The sequence below is a fragment of the Phoenix dactylifera genome, chromosome 9 (genome assembly GCF_051530095.1).
Source record: "Phoenix dactylifera cultivar Ajwa chromosome 9, Ajwa_hap1_PhDact_Kaust_v1.1, whole genome shotgun sequence".
NCBI lineage: Eukaryota > Viridiplantae > Streptophyta > Magnoliopsida > Arecales > Arecaceae > Phoenix > Phoenix dactylifera.
Window position 1 is genome coordinate 25,828,590 of NC_143198.1, and position 20,182 is coordinate 25,848,771.

Here is a 20,182-nt window from a genome sequence, read left to right on the forward strand (position 1 = left end):
TAATATCTGATTCATATCTGTATCTATTTATAACAAATATGGATGTGCTTAATATTTGATTCATATCCGAATCCATTTAGAATAGGTATGAATATTAATTTTGATATCCATTTAATATTTGTATTTGTATCCGTATTCATAAAATTATATTGATACAAATATGGATATATCAATATTCGATCCGTATTTAATCTATTTTCAGTCCTAATGGTCATGCATGGATGTTGTGTTTCTATTACATTTAGTCATAAGATTTGGATATAAAAAAAAAGTGGCACATTTACCTAGATGCTGCATGGGACGCGGCTTGGATTCGGAGGTCCGAGGGTCAGGTTTTGCTCTTCTTTTTTTTTTTCTTGCAATTATAACATTTGCCATTGTCTTGGTAAATGTTTGGTGGGCTACAACCGGGGCTGGGTCCAATTCTTCTAGATTTTGCCTTTTTTTCACCCTTTCCCTCTCGGCCTCTCCCAATCAATTGGGATCGGGTTTGTCTATAGTCATAAATAAGGGGATAAAATAACAACTAATAGTTGTTGTCTCTTAGACTTAACCAAAGGCCACCAAGGTCTTCATCTAGCAATAAATTCCTCCCATCCATAGCCGGTTCATAGATTAAAAGACAGGAATAGCACGAAATTAAGGCTGCAAATAGGTTGGATTGACCCGACCCAACCTGACCTGAATTAAGGCTGCACGTTTAAGTTTTTTTTTCCTTTGTGATTGCCTTCTATTGGACTGGTTTTTAGATCATCACTCCGTCATAGCCTTGGCCCAAGGGTCGGTCGGCTGCTGGAGATGACACAAAACAAGCAAGTGCGAATATACCAAACTTTGTTCCTTTAGGCTGTTTCTAGACTTCTAGTAGGCTTTGAACTTTTTTCATCAAAAAAAATTAAAAAAAAGTGGGCTTTGAATTCTAAAATTTTGGTTTTATCGTGACTTGAACATTTTTTTCTTAGTCTAACAGCTGAGTCTTTACGTTTTGGTTGCTACGAAATTTTAGAAATGGGAAAACTAAAATGATAACAAGGAAAATTATAAATTTAGGAAATTTAAAATCAGACATAAATGATGTCTATGAATCTCACTACCTGGCCAATTATTATTTCCCTATAAAATCTATCTTATAATTTAGATAGAAAATGTTGAATTATTAACTATTGCGTTGATGTTATATAACATCCAAACACATCCTTAGTTTCTAAGAAAGCCCGCACACGTTACGTTCTAAATTTATTTTAAAAAAAAAACTAAGAATGCATTTGGACAAGGTATAGTATTAATGCATTCGTGTTAGTTAATTTTTTAAGTAATGCCCACCGCATTCAAATGAACACATGACATAGAAAATTGACCAATAAGATTCTCTAAGGACCTATCTAATTTATAGAAAATGGGATAATTTTTTATTGAAAAGTATCCTTAAACTTTAAAATAGGATAGGGCAAAAATTTTTTCTTTATATCTAATTTATAGAAAATGGGATAAATTTTTATTCAAAAGTATCCTTAAACTGTAAAATGGAATAGGGCAAAAAAAATTTTCTTCACCAAGGACATAATAAGTATTTTACATAATTTTTTCAGAAAAATAAATGCTCAACTAAACATAAGTTACCCTATAATGTATCATTTTCTCGTAATCAACGAAACACAAAAACTATTATTTCAAACACCGTATATCTATGGATTAGCTTCTCAAAAAAAATATTTTAGGAAGAAAAACTTTTTCTCATGAATCAAATAAGTCCTGCAACTTTGGCTTTGGGCGGCTACAGAATAAAAGAGTAACGCACTCGACCTTATCATGTTCATTTAATACCAACAGCGCGCCACGGATATCTACCAAAAAAATAGCTACCATAGGTTATGCGCCTGAATGGATGTCCAAAATGGTGACCACTAACGAAAATTTGACCAACCTCTCTCCTTATATTTGCGGCACCACAGCTCACCATCAACCAACCAGTCAAGGTGCCTCTAAGCTTCATGGAGCATTCCGCTCCTAAGATCCTCCTCTCCCTCTCTTTGATGGCTCTCCTCTTCTCGGCTCTCATCATTTCTCCATCTCACTCAAGGGAGATCCCAGGCTGCAGTCACCCAAGTACAGGTATATATCTATTCATCCTCTCAATTCCTCTAGTTACAGTCTTCGGTAGAAGTTCTCCTTTTTGATAGGAAGAATTATGGCATGAGATATGTGGGGCGATTTTTTCATGTAGGTGGAGATGCTGCAGTGAGCTCACGAGGGCTTGTGAGGATGGCTAGGGAGGCTAAGCTCACGCCACCTTCACCTGCTGCCAATAAAAGGAACCCTGGTAGCCCTCGTGGTTGAGGCATCGAGCTTCTTCCTCATGGCTTTACGTGTCCTTGGAATATCTACCTCATGGTTTCACTTATTGCCACCATGCTATCTTTAGTCTCTTTATCTCTTCTGAATATGAAAGTCTGAAGTTGGAGGCTTTTGTCTTATAAAAGGATATTAATTTGGGGTGTAATTATTGTTGTGAACTTGATATATGGAATAGATTAACAGGGAAATAGATTCAGCATATGAAACAACAGTGATCTCTTTCCCACTCGTAAATCCTATTATGGTTTGTAAGATATAATAATCGATAAATCATAACCATAACCAACATGTCCTAACCAAACTACTTCAATCCTCTATCCTATCTGACTTCAACTGTATGTCTTCCAGCTTGAACTTTGACCTAATTAAATGAGCTATTCTCGAGGTGAACCCCGGTCTATACTTATTCTATGAGCTGATTACCATGTGTGCATATCAGCTTTCTTGCTGTGCCCTAAAACATGGCTGCTCTGCTCAGTCTCTTATTACATGAACCTGGCTAGTTCATTTGCGGCCCTGTGCAATAACATGAATTGGTTCTCACAATTAGGTGATCCCTGGTGAGGCTTTGGCTGCAACCAGGGAAACAACATCATGATACTACTTGCAATTAATTGCACTCGTCTTTTTGGTATCTCTCATGTAGACCCAGGTCCCTTGAATTTATGAAACAGAACGAGGAAATCATTTCCAGGTTCTTGGTTTGCCATAAAAAGAAGGGTCAACAGGCCCTGGCTTCTAAATTTTGGTCAACAAGGGAGTGAAAGCGTGTTTACCAGCTTGAATCATGGAACAACCAACTCAACTCAACAGCTGGGAAGAAGAAGTATATCTGGACGAAGATCTAATCTCTAATCCACATCATAAGAGTCTAAAATACGATGACCTGTCTTCCAAGATTAGCATAAACCTAACCTTCTCTTTGATATAGTACTAGCATTTAGAGGGTTCGGGTTTGAATCTGAAATTGTAAGGTTTGGACCAAAATTGGACCCACTCAGCTATAGGCAATAGATCAGGTAGGGTGCAGTTAAAGGTTTAGCCTTAGTATTAGGGGCGAATTTAAGATTTTTGTTAACACTATCTTAGTAGAAGCACAACGAAGTCGAGCAACATTCTACGATGATTGCATATCCAACATTCAGCATAGGAAATCTTCAATTGAGACCTTCTGATTGAGTACTTTGTAAGCTTCTGTGTGACACAGAAAGCATAACTTCTTATCACAGGAAATGCCTGAAGAACTCAAAATAAAACCCTCTATAGGGCCTATAAGAGAAACCTCTTCTTTATCATTCGCTTGAAGTATATTTAGATGGATGTAAACGAGGGATACAAGACCTAGCATGATAGTGCAATCACTTTAAAATCCGCGCTCTCATGGACTCAATCAAAACCCTTTACAGCTTAAAAACATCTTTCAAATGGGGAAAAGAAGAAATTAGTCAACCTTGTATTTGGAAATGGCAGGCTTGGTTTGCCACAGACTTGGCCAAAGAGAAGAGTAGAGAAGAGGAGAATGAACATGGTGATGACCGTTAGAGATGAAGGCTTCATCTCTAAAAAACTTGGGTCTTCAGGTGATGGATAGTCTTCCTTGTTCTTCAAAACTTGCAGCAACCGCATGAGCCATTTATAGATTTAGAAATGGGGTATGGTGATTGAAGGCATGTTACTTGCAACAATTGTGTAGCACTAAGTGTAGCTAATTATACTTGGATTAGCTTAGATGGTAAATACGAGTCCCCGTTGTCAAATCAATATTAGGTATTGACTCCCCCTTTAGATTCTTCGGATGTAGACTAGGTTTCCTTAGCACCCAAATTTAATTTTAGCCCCATTTTGGATTAGAATAGACTCTTCGATAATTCAAATTGACTTATTTTTAAATGGGAGGTTTGTTATACAATTGATGGAGATTTGGTATTGTTGGGGGAATGCGGTTTTCCCCCCAGAACAAAGTAACCTCGTCGCTAGAAGGCCGCAGGACTGCCGACCTTAGACGACCGAGGTCGGCGTCCGACCTCGAAACGTTCGACCCGGAGAATTTCCGACCTCGGAGGCCCGTCCTCGTCGCCCACCTACCATGGTTGTACCCTTTCGAAGTCCGGCCGAGGGCCATATCCTGCCACTGCCCCAGCATTTATTACGCATGATCTCTGCAAACCCACAGTTCACTCAACAATTAATGCACATCTCCGGCTTACTCAACAATTAATGTGCATGGCTCCTATTATCTACGGATCCTCGGCTCTCCATGGCAAATCAGCTTAGCAGGGTCCTGTCGGCCGTGACAAGTCTCTGACCCCGGCCTCACCTCCGACATCAATGTAATGATTCACCCGATCGCGCGCCAGCTCAAGTCGTACGACGGCCTTACCTCCGACATCAATGCAATGATTCACCTGATCGTGTGCCAGTCCAAACAACGTGCCGAGTCGTACGACGGTCTCGCCCTATCACATCACAGGTAATCCGACCCCCCTATAAAAAGGGGACCCTTGCTTCCCAAGGGGGGTTGGACACGCGCAACTGAGAAAAACTTACTTCCCTCCTTCCTTTAAACGAAGTTTTCCCCCTCTGACTTAAACATCGGAGGGCCGGCGCCGGAAAACCCGGCCACCGGCTTTTCTGCAGGCACCCCGACGGAGGACGCCGCTCACCGACGGATCGTCGCCCACCTGTGCCCACCGACCGCTCCCCCTCCTCAACCGACGACCGCCCCCGGGTCCAATTTCCAGCAACAGGTGTATTTACATGGTGGAAGATATACTAATATATGTATACAAAAGAGACATGGTGTAAGGATTTATAGTATACTATTCCAATACTAAATCCAGATCTACCGTCACTAGTGCCACTCCATTTATCATGCTGTGTTTCATTCTTATAGCCATCTCAATTTATTTAGACAATTAATGTACCCCTATTATACATAAATATACTCTCTACTTAGATCTATTCTTAATTTAAGGGAGAGAAATAATAAAAGTGAACCTCTCAAATTTGAGATTGTATTTATCTAACAATATCAAAAATAAATAAAAAAATAAATCTTTAGTCAAATCAAACAGTATATTTATTTGTACCATCTCTCATGTTATTACATGTGCCAAATTTTGAGACCTCAGATGTTGTTTTATGCTTGTTATATCTTTCTACACTATAAAAACTTGCTAGTTGACAATGGAACATCATATCTTTTAATATTTTGTTTGGCTACATGGAATGGCATTTCAATTTTCGAATCATGTGGAAAAACCTTTGCTGTTGTTATATAAGGTTTTTTATTCATTTTTTATTTTTTTGATATGTTTGAATACCTCTATTTGTAGGAACCTCCTAAATTCTTTGTTGCACATGTCCATATTATTTTATTTAATTTTCTATCACTCTGTCTTGAATTAATTTAGTTTCCGTTTCCAACTTTTTTTAATGTACTTTTTCTCCATCTAACTTTGAGAGCTTTCTCATATAATTGATTCAACATTATCAAGACTCGCTTGACCGTATTTTCTTAGTACTTTGTCTCTATTATTATCCAACATGGTACTAGAACTTGTTCTAGCCTACTCCCCAAGAATACTTATAAAATTCACTGTCCTAATACTTGTATTTGTTTTAAACCTATCCCTATATTACTTTTATGAATTGTAAGAATAAAATCTTGACATTCCTAAATTATATTTCTTTTTTTTGGCGACCAATTAATTAGGTTTCTTTGATAAATATTTCTTTACTAAAATTGTCATTCAAATTTTTTTACAAATAACATTTCTATCTTTCTTTAGCAGGATTCTAAATAATTTAAAAAACTTGTTTTTGGGTATCCATATTTTTCCTAGTTATACACTAATATTTTGATATATTTAACAAGGATTATGCTGATTTAAAGTTTTGCTAGCTACCACAAGTAAAAAGCTTAAAAATAACATCCTCTTTTAGGACCCATCAAGCAAATATTAATCTATAACCTACGCTTTAAATTTGAATCATCATGCCTCAAAAAAAGCCCCAGGTTTAGTCCAGCCAAATAGGGGCACAAGTCGGTTTGGTTTGACTCGAAGCCAACTAATTCTTTAATAATACCGTTGGTGGATCTCCTTCTTTTTCTCTTTAAAAAACTTTAAGTTCAGCATTTAACCTAGATTGAATTGGTTCGTCATTATTAGATTCGATGTACTCTCTTTATTGCTTGAATATTATAAGGGCGGCAAGCGGCTTTCATAGCTCAGTTGGTTAGAGCACCCGTTTAGTAAGCGGGAGGTCTTGAGTTCGAATCTCAATGAAAGCATCTATTTCTCTGGTCCAATTCAGCTCTAGTACCTTCCGACTTCCATACCTTTGCACCCTTAAGGGCCCCCTCTCTCCTTCTTTTCAAAGCTCAGGCACGACTTCGATGACGTGTTTATTGGAGACGCTCGCACCCTTAAGGCCCCCTCTCTCTTTTTTTCTCAGCTCGGTCACGACTTCGATGACGTGTCTATTGGAGACGCTCGCACCCTTAAGCCCCCCTCACTTTGTAAGAGAATAATTTTAAAAAAAAGGCCGGACATTAGCCCGGCAGAAGATTATGGGGCCAACCGGTATCCTTCTTTATATTATCCCTCGCAGCTGCTTGTCGGATGCGTTGACTCTTTGGTCACCGCACCTTCGCCAACGCATCCAATCAGTCATAATCACATACATCATCAATTTGAAAAAAAGAATATATATATATATATATATATATATATATATATATATATATATATATATATATATTATCAGTTCTATTTTTTTTAAAAAAAATATAATTTATGAAAATATAATTTTTTAAATAAATTTGATAAACGTACTTTCGCTTTTAATTAATTTATTTTTTTTTCTTTTTCTTTTGGTCCTGGTTTTGATATTGGCATGAAAGGGTGAATTCCGCCGAGCTATCGTATTCAAAAGCCTCAAAGGGAGTCACACAGATGTTGTCTCAAATGCAAGGAATATGCATTGCATACATTAGAGATACAAAAGAAAATTGGAATGCATAGAAAAATATGTAATGGAGAACCACGTGGAAATTACAAATACGTTAATTAATTTATAAGGATAGTATAGATTCAATCTCTCTCTCTCTCTCTCTCTCTCTCTCTCTCTCTCTCTCTCTCTCTCTCTCTTTTCTTTTTTCTTTTTTCTTTTTTTCTTTTTGCTTGCTTGCTTGCTTAAGAAAGGGAAGGAAAAAGGGGGGTGAGGAGAACCTCACCCGTGTAGCAACCTTCACTGGCCTCCTTCCTGCTGGAGAATGATCGATACGGACAGATAAATTTTACTCATATCCTTTTCACTCGTGAAGAAGCCCCACCACATAGTAGCTCCTTTCACACGTCACACCAGCACTACCTAAATAAACGGCAGACCAGATCGTGACTTCACCGGACAAACTAAGTGGGTGGCATTCGATCTCCGCATTTAATCGATGCCCATGTGTTTCGAATTTGCACCATTCCAATGAAATCAAAGCCTCATTTTCATCATGTTACTACCTCGATGGTTTCAGTCTTTTGGAACTTGTAAATCTTATTGCAATGTGAGGCGGTCCAACTTCCAGGACCAATTCCTGATCCAATTAAACCCATGGAGCAACCTTCATGAGCCGTCACGGGAGCAGACCCATCAATCTCGTCCTGCGCGCCAACGTAGCGGGGAAAGAGTGGGTACACCAGGAAACGAGGAACGCAGCAGCGATCCCCACCGTTGGTGGGGGCGAGCGCCGGCCCACGGGAACGGCGCAGATGGTCTCCCGGTGGGGGCCTTAGCGTGCGCCTCCCGTCCGAACCCCGAGGCCTTCGCGCCGCGCCGTGTCGCGCCTCCGCCAGGCAGGCCCCGGACACGCGTCGCGCATCCAGAGGCGCAGTTGCACGGGAGGGCGTTCCGAGTGCCCAATGATTGGACTATTCTATTTATTCCCCCACAATCCCCTCTCCTCGGGGATTAGAACAAGGTTATTGTAATGGCGAGAAAATTGGCCCTTTTTGACGTGACCGATGCGTGCCCATGACGTAAACGTGGGCAAGGTATAATAAATAGGCTTTTCCAACGGTGGATTACGAGAGAAATCTGGGGGCTTAATCCAAGAATTGTACTAGAAATCAGTAAAGCATGGGTGGTGGGGGCTTTCTTGGGTTGGTGGTGGTGCTCAAGAAGTCTTCCCACAAGGATAGAATCTCTTATTTTGACCACTAGTCCATGCTTCTCTTTTTATATTTCCTCAGATTTGGACTTGTCCTCTCTGGTTGGCCGTTTTTGCTCTGCTCCTAAACCTTGCCCTGGGTGGTGCCTAAGAGGGTAGGAAGAATCCTAGGGCATATATGCCGCTAAGCTTCCATAATCTTGTCTCTGTCTTCTCTCTCTCTATATATATATTCGTTAGATCTCTTGAGGGTTTCAAATTGTCAATGATGTACATAGGTGCTGCCATCAAAGTCCTAGTTTAGAGCCTACCAGTAAGTGTGCTTGAATAGCTATGTTTCCGGGAATTAACATCGTTAAGTTTCTAAGTGCTTGCAGCTGGATAATCCTACGGTTTGGGAGGAACGAATCTAAAAAAGTTTAACTTTTATTCTTGGAAAATGATTGGTTTGGATTGCTGGAATTGGAGACTCATCTTTTGATTCTTTTTTTTTTTGTTGCATATTCTTAGTCCCAAGAGGTCCATCTATATTGCTAAATCTACTAGATAATATAGGAGGCCTAACTTTCTCTTCAAATAAGAGACAAGGGAGATAACCGAGCGCAAGCATCTGCTGTGACAAAAGACATACTTAGCAGCAGCCAAAACTGTTGATAAAAATATCAAAAGACATCCATAAAACTATCTTTTCTTGATGAAAACCTTTTTCATGATCAGGATCTTTTTAGCCTAGCATATATTGACAATTGCAGAAAACCTTTTAATCGATGGTCGATAAAAGAGAGTTAACAATTATATATTATTTTGTTATTTTTTAGATGAGTAAGGAAATTCAGCTCTAAATGGCATTTATTCTTATTTGATCAGCAATTAAAATTTTCTGGAGTGATTATGAGATATCAATTTCTGCATCAACTCTGCCTTCTACTATGTTACCTCATTCTTTCCAAATTAAACAAAAGTTATGGCAAAAATTTTCAAAAACAGTAAACTTTGCTGATATTTCACGGATGTTAACAGCAACAAAATGAGATCAATTAGTGGGTACCATATATAAAAATTACACACTCTGAAAGTTGTGATGTGGGAATCAGTCTCGTAAATGACCATCATTTTGTGAACCTCATTCAAACTATTCAAAGTGATCAGAATGATCCACGATAGATCGAGTAATTCTCCTAATTCAAATATATTTTAGTTATTATTGAAAAGTATTATCTTTACCGTATAAGAAAAGGAAGAGGAAGGGAAAGGCAAAAGGGATTGTTTTCTCGGGTGTATTTCAAGTGGTTGTCAAATACTTCTGCCATATGGCTTATGTAGGTAAGACATGAAGCTTCAACGAAACCGTATCAAGATTAACTAAAGTGAAAAATCTTAAAGCTCATCAGTTGCCTTGGTGCACAACAAAGCACCATCAATTTGTCTCCACTGAACCAACTCTTAAAAAAACCAACCCACACCTGATTACTCACTCATTACTCAATAATATCAATGTGTTAACTTCAAGTGAGACATGCCACAAATCGGCAGCTTGTAGCAGCACGGAAAAGGCGACCAAATCCAGCTGAAATCAGTCAACACAACAAGAGGCCAGTCCACCCTCCCTTTTCCCTTTCCATTACTGGCCTATTATTTTATTCCCCCCATAAAAAAAAAATACTTCCCCACATACGTATGAATACTCTCACCTCGACGCGCTTTGAAATCCGAGCAAGTGCGTTTTGCATTTCCCACGAACATGCCCCCCAGGAATCCCTTAAAAATCCACGCACTATTGTCCAAAAAAAATGGGCCTCTCTTCCCCCACCCATTTATAAATACTACCCTACTTGTCACCTACTTCCTTCCCCATTACACCAATCTCTTCTTTCCTTTGTAACCTTCCTCTCTTCACACTTTACCTACTTAAACTTTTCTCTTCTTCTTTCCAAGTCCTTTTCCTACAAAGCTTTTTCTTCTTCTCTTCATGGAAGCCACGGTCTTCTGGCGGAAGTTGAGAGACGCCGGGGGTGGCCACAGATGTTGCCACCAGAGGAGGGCTTCTTCTCTGGGTATATGCGCCAACTCTGAACGCATATGAAGAGAAAACAAAGAGAAAGCAGCAACAACCAAAAAAAAAAAAAGAGACTTTGCAGTTGCCCTCTCCTCTGCGCTACTTCGGATTCCAAGTAAGCCTGGAGAGTGACATTGTACTGCGGGGAATTGAGGGTTCATGGTCCGATTATCTTGGTATCTTCTCTCTGTGTGTGCGTGTGTGTGTGTGTGTTTTTTCTTTTTGTATGAGTATGTGTTTGGGGGTCTATGTACTTTCTTCTTCTTCTTTTTTTGTCTCTCTCTCTCGCTCTCTAAATTATGGTGAACATGGGTTGTAAGGGATGCATTCGTAGTCTAAGGATGGGGGTTATTTGGGAGGGATATGGTGCTGGGAATGCATCACTTACACTTGTCATGTAATTCTCCTTCTAAAGCCTTCTTCAAATCTTTACCTTAATATATTTGAGTACTAGTGGACTAAGATGCCGCCTTCTTCTTCTTCTTTTTTTTTTTTTTTTAAAAGAATGATTCATACGACTCTACTATGAACACATTCAAAAAAATTAGAAAGCAATATATTTTGAAATGCTCTAGGCAGCTCCTTTTTTTTACCACCAAATTAAATAATTGGCCACATATGAAGCCACCTAATCTACGGCTCCGTTAGCCTCTTTGTATACATGTTTGATTTAATACGTGACGCCATCAATGACTATAGTGTGAATGTCTATCCTCATCTTCTTCTGGCTCAAATCTCACATCCAGGGCACGCAAACGAAGCAGGAGGTGATGCTTAGATTCACCGCCAATGACTTTCAGGATCTAACCAATAACTATGGCCGAGTTGCTTTTGAGCATAATTGCTATGGCCTGTAGAGTGTGGCCTAACACTGTTCATGCTCTCCTCAACTTAACCTCCAACACTGAGGTGTCAAATATTTGATATCCATCGGCAGCAACTATTTTAAAATTCAAGCCTCATTGAATTATGCTTTGTGTGATTTCTGCAGCATTGAGTTACTTCCTGAAATGATGGACTAAGATGCCTTGTCTTACAGGGTGTTTGCTTGTGTTTTGGTGTTGGATTGGCTTTGAAATCCACTGAATTGGGCTGTCAGTGCTGGGGCAGGGAATATTCAGCAAGTTATCGTAGATTTGGCAGGCCCCTTTGGGCTTCATTAATTTCTTCTTTTATGCTGCTTTAATGGGGGAGACAGTGTGGAGTGGACCGTACCTTGACCTTGGAACGAGGGAGGATGTCCTATCCCTGTCTTTGCGCGTTTTATCCGTGTGGGATCTGGGCTGTGGTGTCTGAGCCTGCGTGCGTGACTGCGTCCTCTTCAAAACGAGGGAAGTGGAGTCTGACATACACTGCCAAATGGTCGCAAGTACCTGTGGACAGCTTTAGCTTTAGCTTTAAGCATCAATTGCTGACAATCTATTCGAAACAATGATGCTTTTTTAGCTAAGGTCAGAATTTTTTCGCCTTCTGAATCCCAGGTAATCATGCTTCGTTTTGAACAAACACTGGATAATCCTAGATAATTATGCTTATTATTATGAGCACGCAGCAATTGTTGAATATTGAATTGGCAAATCATTCTCCTCCACAATGAGGGTTGTCCTTTGATTTGTCACAGAGATGGCAAATCCCTTACATGTTGATTAGAACTTCATTTTGGATGAAGGTTATGTCAGATCAAGTCGGCATCAAGTATAGAACTTGAAAGGTGACTTGCTTTTGTGCATGGCTCACTTCAATTTTTGAGTGTAATTGTGAAAGTCCATTTCAAAATTGAGCATCCTATGGTTATGATCTTGTGCTTCAGAAATGTGAAAGCAAGATGGACAGCGTCACAGCGCATGAAACTAGTCCATGAATTCACAACACATGGAGTTATTAAGAGTATATTAGTAATTTGGTCAGATTAGGTGGCCAATCCATCCAACATTTTGGTTGCTCCTTAAGTCAGATGGCGAAGGGCTTGAGTTGGTGGATTTGTTACGCTAGCCAACAATCTGATGATTGATTTTTGTGAAACCCAATTAGGATTGTTTAGATTGAGAAATTCTTGAATGGAGCTCATAGGTGTTAGGATAATGCTTTCTTCTATGCAACATCAATGTTCTTTTTGAAGATTTTTAAACTAACTATGTATGAGAACTTGATTGGACATGTGTTTAGTCCTACATTAATTATTTATTAGATAGATCTTGAGTACTTACAGAATCAAAAAAATCAAAATAATACCTTCCGGCTAACTATTTTAGATGAGGTCTTAGGTTATTACAAATGGTATCAAAGCAGACCTAGTCTATGACCAATATGGATTGAGAGACATTACAGCACGAGCTTATTGAGCCTGACCATGGTCCGATTGTGGTGCTTGTGATTAGATTTGAATGAATTTAGACCCTTCGCCTAACGAAAATGTTAGGGCTTAAACGGAAGGAGTTTATGTGAACCCGTGTTGGCATATATTTAGTCCTACATCGGTTATTCATTGAGTAGATCTTCAATATTTATATAAGATCAAAAAAATTTAAATAATATTTTTTTAACTAGTCATTTTGAGTGAAGTCCTGAATTGTTACACTATGCATTATATTATGTCTGTTTTCTAAACGAACAATTCTTTAGAGATGAATGTTTTAAAAAAAAAAACTAGCATCACACTATCATGTCTCCTTGCTGATGCAAGGCGAAGATTTTTTTTTTTTTTTTTTTGGCGAAAAGGAAGGGAGAACCCACCCTAAATTTTTTTAAAAAATAAAAAGTGTACAAAAAAAGGGAAAGAGAAAAAAGAGGGAAAAAAAAACTCCTACTTCCATCCATATGACAATTAAGAAAATAAATTTGAAGTCATAACATGCATGAAAAAATCTATAAATCTTCTCGACAACCACACCACAGCTTCCTCATTCTTTTTCCTCTCTTCTTGTTTCCATAAAATGTAAACAAGAATGGAGGGTGGAGAGGATTGGTAAAGCAAGAGAAGCTATATATCTGAGGAAGAGAAAAGTGAAAAGGCCCAAGAAATAGGGTAAAAGTGGATTCCAATTTCCTCCACCTACTTCCCGTCTCTCTCTGAAAAGCTGGGGTACGCTGCAAAGACAAGATGTCATGGAAGCAAGCAGAGGAAACCATCCGTTGCCACCCATTGCTTTGAGGGATTCCCTGCAACGCACTGTTGCATGGTCGGCAATGTGGCTCGCTGTACTGCCAAAAAAGTGTACGCTTCCACAACAGTGAGAACCAGAACCTGCTGATTGGACCATTCAATTCTCTCTTGGCCCACTCTTCATCCTTCTCTTACTACCTTTCTAACTTGCATAAATAGAGCTGATTTACCAAGCAAGTTTTTCCCTCCTCAGTCAAAAAGTTAAACCTGCCTATTGTATTTAATTTATCAATCAATTTATAGGGATCCGTGCGAGGATCTTTTTAATCTGTACAACATGACACATATTAATAAATTGAAATTCTTAATTTCATGAGGACGTTACGATTTAAACAGCAGCATGATGCGAGAATTCGTACGATACGCACTGGATAGATTTTAGATATTTATACGGGACTAAGAATTACAAATAATACCTTCTAGTTGTTTTTTTAATAAGGTCTGGGTTATTACACAATCTTCATTAAGCTAAGTAATGGCAATCCAGCTTTGCGTAACTTTGGCATGATAGTAGAAACTAGTGGAGTAATTTCGTTCCATCTCTAAGATTAAGGGTCGACATGCTCGGTCATAATGCATGAACAAGTGAATGATACTTCCATAAATCCATTCTTTGAGTGATCCAATAAAAAGATTAGGAGAAGTCCATGTGTAAGACTAGCTATTCTTGACATGACCTGCAAGCGTAGCTTGGACCAACGGAGAGCTTGTACGTTTGGATGGGCATAATCAAGTTCTAATTGAGAGATTTGATCTGACTGATCCAAAATGGCCCGATTATTAATCAAGTAGGCTTGACACAAACTTTGGTCAGTCGAATAGTATCGAAGTTTAATCCCCATGCATGGTAAGGAACATAAAATAAAATCTATCATGTTAACCGGCATATTACTTCACCCGTGACCGCCACATCCCTTCTTTTATAATATATTCTACTCCAAATGCTAATCCAAATCTGAAGTTCTACTTAATTATATATTCATGAAACAAGGTGTGGATGCAAAACATAAAAAGATTATTCCTGGAGTAGCATTGTAGCAGCATGGAAGATCAATCTTGCCAATGGTTTTTCAGTAATACCGGTGGATCACCGGGTTCGAACCCGGGTTCAAACCTTGGACCTCTTCCAATCAAAGAGAGATGCCAATTAGCTAAACTAAAGCCATAGGAACTAAAAAGTTCACATAGCATTATTTAGTATGATAATAATGAGCTTGCTTATCCTAGCAATTAGCGTATGGACACTGGAGGCCATCTGTTTTGCTTTAGAACAATGACAGGAGACTTGGAACTTATCTTCCCTCAACATAATTTAATGTCAAGACTCAAGAGGCTGCTTATTTGCTCATATGGATACAACCTTCTGACCACCTAATAGAGTCGATAAAGATGATTATTTTCTCCAAAAAAGGATGAAAAGGATTACTGAAAATTATAAACTTACATCAGGTGAATGAATACAAGCTGGAAGGTTTCCTCCAGGTACAATTGTGCAGGTTGTGGAGTCTGCTATGGTAAAATCTTCAATAAATTTTTGGGGTCACACCTTGCTCTCAGTTTTTGTCAACCTTTTGATGAATCATTTTAATCTAATAAACATTAAATGATATTTCCTCTTGGAATGTAATGCACCAAACAACACCCAAGCAGGTGAAACATTCTCAATCCTATATACAATGAAAATACTCACAAAAGCTTAAGATTTCATCCTTCAAACACAAATTGAATGCAGTAGAGGGGAGGGAGCAATAATTAATGTTTTATCAGATATATATTTCTTAGATCAACCCTCTTTTATCTCTCCCCATTAATAATACATGTACACAGAGCAACTCGGTCTCTCTCTCTTGGGTCCATGGCTCTAACTTCGGCATGGGGACGATGCATTTGGTGGAAAGCGTTTCCATGGATTCGCCGCAGGAGAGGGAGGCGGGTCACTAACTCTTCCTCCTAAAGCCCTCGCCTTCGCATCTGTAGAAGAAGAAAAAACAAAGAACACAAGCAATCTCTCATTAGAAAAAGAGAGAGAGAGAGAGAGAGAGCTGTAAAATTCTACCCTCCAAAGTTGCTAAACAAGCTAATCAAACTGACCTCCATCAAAAAACCTTCCTTCCATGGTGTGCAAGGAAGCAACTAAGACCAGCAAGACAATTAAACCGGCCAAGGAAGGGTTCTCCATCCACTTCTTCAGTTGATCTATGAATTGTTAGGGATGCCACCAACCATGTCTCAATATAAGCTGTCAGTCTTCTATAATAAATCAGACAAAAAAAATAGTTTCTAGAAATGAGAGACATAAGTCCCACCATATCATATATCATTAAGCAAGTGATGATAGAATTTATTGGTTTATTACATGGTTTGGTGAAGGGCCTCACTCCTCTGTTTGAAATGTGTGGCCTTTATATGCACGCATGCAAGCAACCTTGAGCTCCAAGATATGAGAAGATGGGGAGAATCAGGGAAAAATATTTAAGTAGGCTCATGAAGAAAGATCAGGTAGACGCCTCAATGGGGAAGAATGATATAAATATACCTGCATGCAACTTCCCTACTTTTTCTTTTGACATGAACACTCCAAGTTCGCTTTCTTCTGATGGTGACACAGGTTAATTAGACTTCTGAAAGCACTAATCACCAATGGACTTATCAATCAGTAGTTCCCAGGTATTCATCATCGACCAAATGTTCATGCTACTGTTGTAAATTAGCTCATGGTGGGTAAATGGCTTGTCAATCAAGGAGAAATATTAACAATGAAAGAAGCAGCATAAAGACTTCATGTCTGACTCTCGACCAATTTGACCAACTCGGTCTGCTAGCCTATCCTTCATCAAATCAAAGAGAGGTTTTTTATTTCGTTAAGGACCGATAGTTCCATGCAATCCAATAGAATTCACAAGAACCTAGGCTAGGCAAGGCCCATTTCACCAGATCTCTTTAAAGTAGGCCGGGCCGAATCCTATAGGAAGGGAAAAAAATAACTTCCCCAGTTTTTTTTTTTTTTTTTTCCCACCTCACAAAAATGGACCAAAGGAGGTCTAGTTGACATGGGCGGGGCCATAATCTGTGCACATCCTTGAGAAGATATTGGCTGGATGATCAGGCCCAATTCCTACATAATCCAATTCTGCAGGAATATTTAAATAGGCCCTAAGAGGGAAGTTTTGTGTCATCCAAATAGACACACTAGATATCTCATGAAACAGCGAACGCCTGCTAAAGCCCTATCTCTATCATATAAGCATACACACAAATACATCTGCATGCATGCACTCACTCATATACTCTCCAATCGAAGAGATACAAGAATGTGATATTTTTGTGTGAGAAAGTTCGCCACAATTATCATATAGATTGAGGACTCGTTGCCCTTGGGTTGTTGGGTAAAGTCAGAATTTTTTGCTAACAAAATCCAAACTATGGTTTCGCTTTTAGTTGACCTTGCCGAGATGATTGGAAATACCAGAAAATTTATGAGGCATAATCAAAAAATGCACTTTTTGTATCCTGCTCTTGGAATAACCCTCTTCATCTAAATGTTAGGGTTTCATTCTTTTTAAATAATTGGGATTAATTCCATACCTAATATTTCTTTTTCTTTTGTTCTTAATATTACTGTTTTCGTCTAAGTTTACTATTAGGGGTTCTTTGAATTTGGAATTCACTTTTGAAATGCCAACAATTGCTAGCGCCATTGGTTTGCGCTAATCACCCCAAAGAGCTTTCCCCTCAGGAGGTTGTCGTTTCAAGAGATGAATGATGGTCTTAAAATCTGCCACCAAGCTTTGTAGCAATTTTGTCACAGAAGAGTATGGTATTGGTACTGTTAAGATGGATTGAACCGATCAGTATCAACAAGAATTGGTATGTATTGTTTATAAGCAATGGATATGGACCGTTTTAAAAGAAAACCTGTCACAAATATATAATAATACCATTTTTGCAATAACTGCCGCATGCTCATAAAAAACTCTTCCTATAAGTATGCAAGGTATCTCAACATGATATCATATACAAACAGTAGAATAAATTTAAATAATAATGTTCAAATTCTAATTAAATAACAAATTAAAAGTCTTACAAAACTAATAATATTTTAAAATTTTGAATCGACTCTAAAATAAAATCTAGTTTAAATAAAGATGTATGTAAAATTACTGTCTCTAATCGCTCTCCCGGAATAAATCTCCGAGTCAAGCTAGTTCTACGAATCTATAAAAATAGTAAAAAATCGTATAACGAGCCAAACAGCCAAATAAGCAATGAGCACTTTAGCTAGATAAATCAAACAATAAATAATAATAATAATAATATGCTAAAATTAAGCATGCAAAGTATACCAATTCAAAACCAAATCGATACACTCTTCGGTCATTTCAAATTTCAAATTTTGTTCATAAATCAATTTCTTTCAAAACATTAAAATCATCTCAATAGTCATAAACTATGACCACATTTATACCTTGTGGCTGGGCCGAAATATGAGCTCATCAAATTGCCAACATATAACCCCCACTGATAAGATACCGATATGCCAATGTATAACTCTCACTGGCAGGATATCAATATGCCAATATATAACCCCTAGTGGTAATGTATCGATATGCCAATATATAATCTCCACTAGCAGGGTATTGATGTACCAACATATAACCCCTCTAGCAGGGTATCGATATACTAGTGCATAACTCCTACTAGCAGGGGATCGACACATAGTCTGGCTGCGAATTCAAATTTATTTCGAAGCAAAACTCTTTTTTTTCAAAGCATATTCAGTGTTTCAAACTGTAAGATACATAAAATTATATGACATTGAAATCAACTGAACATAATCCATATAGAAACTAATTCGTTCAATCAAGAATCATATAATTTTCTAAAAAAAGCACATATAATAATAAAATTCTATGCATCAAGTTTATAAATCAAGAATAATTTGTTTAAAAATATTTATAATTTTTTAATAAATCTAGAAAAAGAGTTACATTACTTATCTTACAAACGCAATCTAACTAACAAATCCAATTAATCCAGAAAATCCCTCTTGAAGCCTAATATTCAAAAGTTATAATTTTTTAATTAAAATTTCATCATAATTGTTAAAAAACTAAAAACCTCAATTCCAACATTCTCATAGGGCTAACCAAGTGGGAATGTTCGACATCCCAGTCGGTCTAATTAAGAAAAAACACATCTGATTATACTCGGACTAGAGTATAGATTGTTCAACATAGATCAAGAGGACTAAATCTAGCTATCTAATAAGGGCTAGGGTGGAGGCTAACACACCGTCCGAAAATTATGTATCAAGGCCCTTTACCAGAGCCGACAAAAAGTCACTAAGAGATGCCCTTAATGGGTCAAACAATCCTAGAGAAAGTAGAGAAAGATAATTTAGGTAGAGAGAGAAAAGAGGGGGAAGAGAGAGAAAAAACAAGCTTCTTTCTCTAGCCAAAGAAGAGGAAGAGAAAAGAGTGGCTGCGGGTGGTGCCCAAAATCAGAGGACCCACAGCTGGCCAACAAGTGGCAGACAACGACAAATGGCCGGTGGTGCGAAATCTATCTAAAACTAGAGTTGCAACCCCTTAAACCATGGAATCCACAGCATCTAGGTGGTCGGAGTTCCGACCATGGCTTTTTGCCACCATGAGGGACCGAAGGTAGGCTCTAGCGACGAGCACATACGGTGGGAGTAGCCAGAATCGAGAAGAAACAGGAGTCGATCAATCAAAATAGGGGAAATAGGATTGTGCCCCTTTTTGGCCAAGGTTTCCATAATTGCATTAGACTAGTTTGCAGAAGACATTGCATGGATATTGATGCAGATGACAAACAACACATAGTTTTGGAAGTTAGATTACAATATCTTACAATTATAAAAAAGGTTCGTTTTGTAAACATGATGAGATCTTTGTACCGGTGTGTAGTTTTGTAAGCATGATGAGATGGCGTTCCCTCTTGGGTTCTTTTTATTAAAGCAAATCATTCCTTGTGGAGATGCGTTGGGATGGGAATAGAACATTCCCTGCAGATGATGGAATTTTTCATATTATGCCAAAACATGATATATAAGGACTCTATTAAATTCTTCCTTGCGGATTACATATGCTTCTCGGTTCTGCATGGCAATCGTTTCGTAGTTGATAGGTACGTGCCACCTGTTTAAATGCAAGTGAGATAAAAATGGAGTGAAAGCTTGAGATCCTTATAGCTCCTCCACGGGATAACTATTCCGCGCATCCTCATCAGCACTGTCTACATCCTTTGATTTTTTTTGCAGCTGCTTAGGCTCGTTTAATGCATGTGAATATAAAAAACTCAGAATACATGGAATCCACAAGAAAAACACCATGAGAACCATCTGGGGATTGTTGACATGCACAATTTCAAGAGGAAATGAGCATCCTGCACAAATGTCGAGTCAGAGGAAGCACCAGAG

The 20,182-nt window shown here is 38.4% G+C and overlaps 3 long non-coding RNA genes and 1 other non-coding gene across 4 annotated transcripts; 3 read left to right on the plus strand and 1 right to left on the minus strand.

Moving 5' to 3' along the window:
* Positions 1 to 1,833: 1,833 nt before the first annotated feature.
* On the plus strand, positions 1,834 to 2,564 carry LOC113463252 (uncharacterized). Its single transcript, XR_003387174.3, has 2 exons — positions 1,834 to 2,112; positions 2,225 to 2,564. It is a non-coding gene; the product is annotated as an uncharacterized LOC113463252 (long non-coding RNA).
* A 4,011-nt stretch (positions 2,565 to 6,575) lies between these two features.
* Positions 6,576 to 6,649, plus strand: TRNAT-AGU (transfer RNA threonine (anticodon AGU)). Its single transcript has one exon. It is a non-coding gene; the product is annotated as a tRNA-Thr (tRNA).
* Positions 6,650 to 10,329: 3,680 nt separating this feature from the next.
* LOC149752914 (uncharacterized) lies at positions 10,330 to 12,083 on the plus strand. The gene is made up of 2 exons (XR_016396512.1): positions 10,330 to 11,486; positions 11,617 to 12,083. It is a non-coding gene; the product is annotated as an uncharacterized LOC149752914 (long non-coding RNA).
* A 3,214-nt stretch (positions 12,084 to 15,297) lies between these two features.
* LOC108511576 (uncharacterized) lies at positions 15,298 to 16,336 on the minus strand. Its single transcript, XR_001879901.4, has 2 exons — positions 15,832 to 16,336; positions 15,298 to 15,711 (listed from the first exon to the last, which is right to left on the minus strand). It is a non-coding gene; the product is annotated as an uncharacterized LOC108511576 (long non-coding RNA).
* Between the last annotated feature and the right edge of the window lie 3,846 nt (positions 16,337 to 20,182).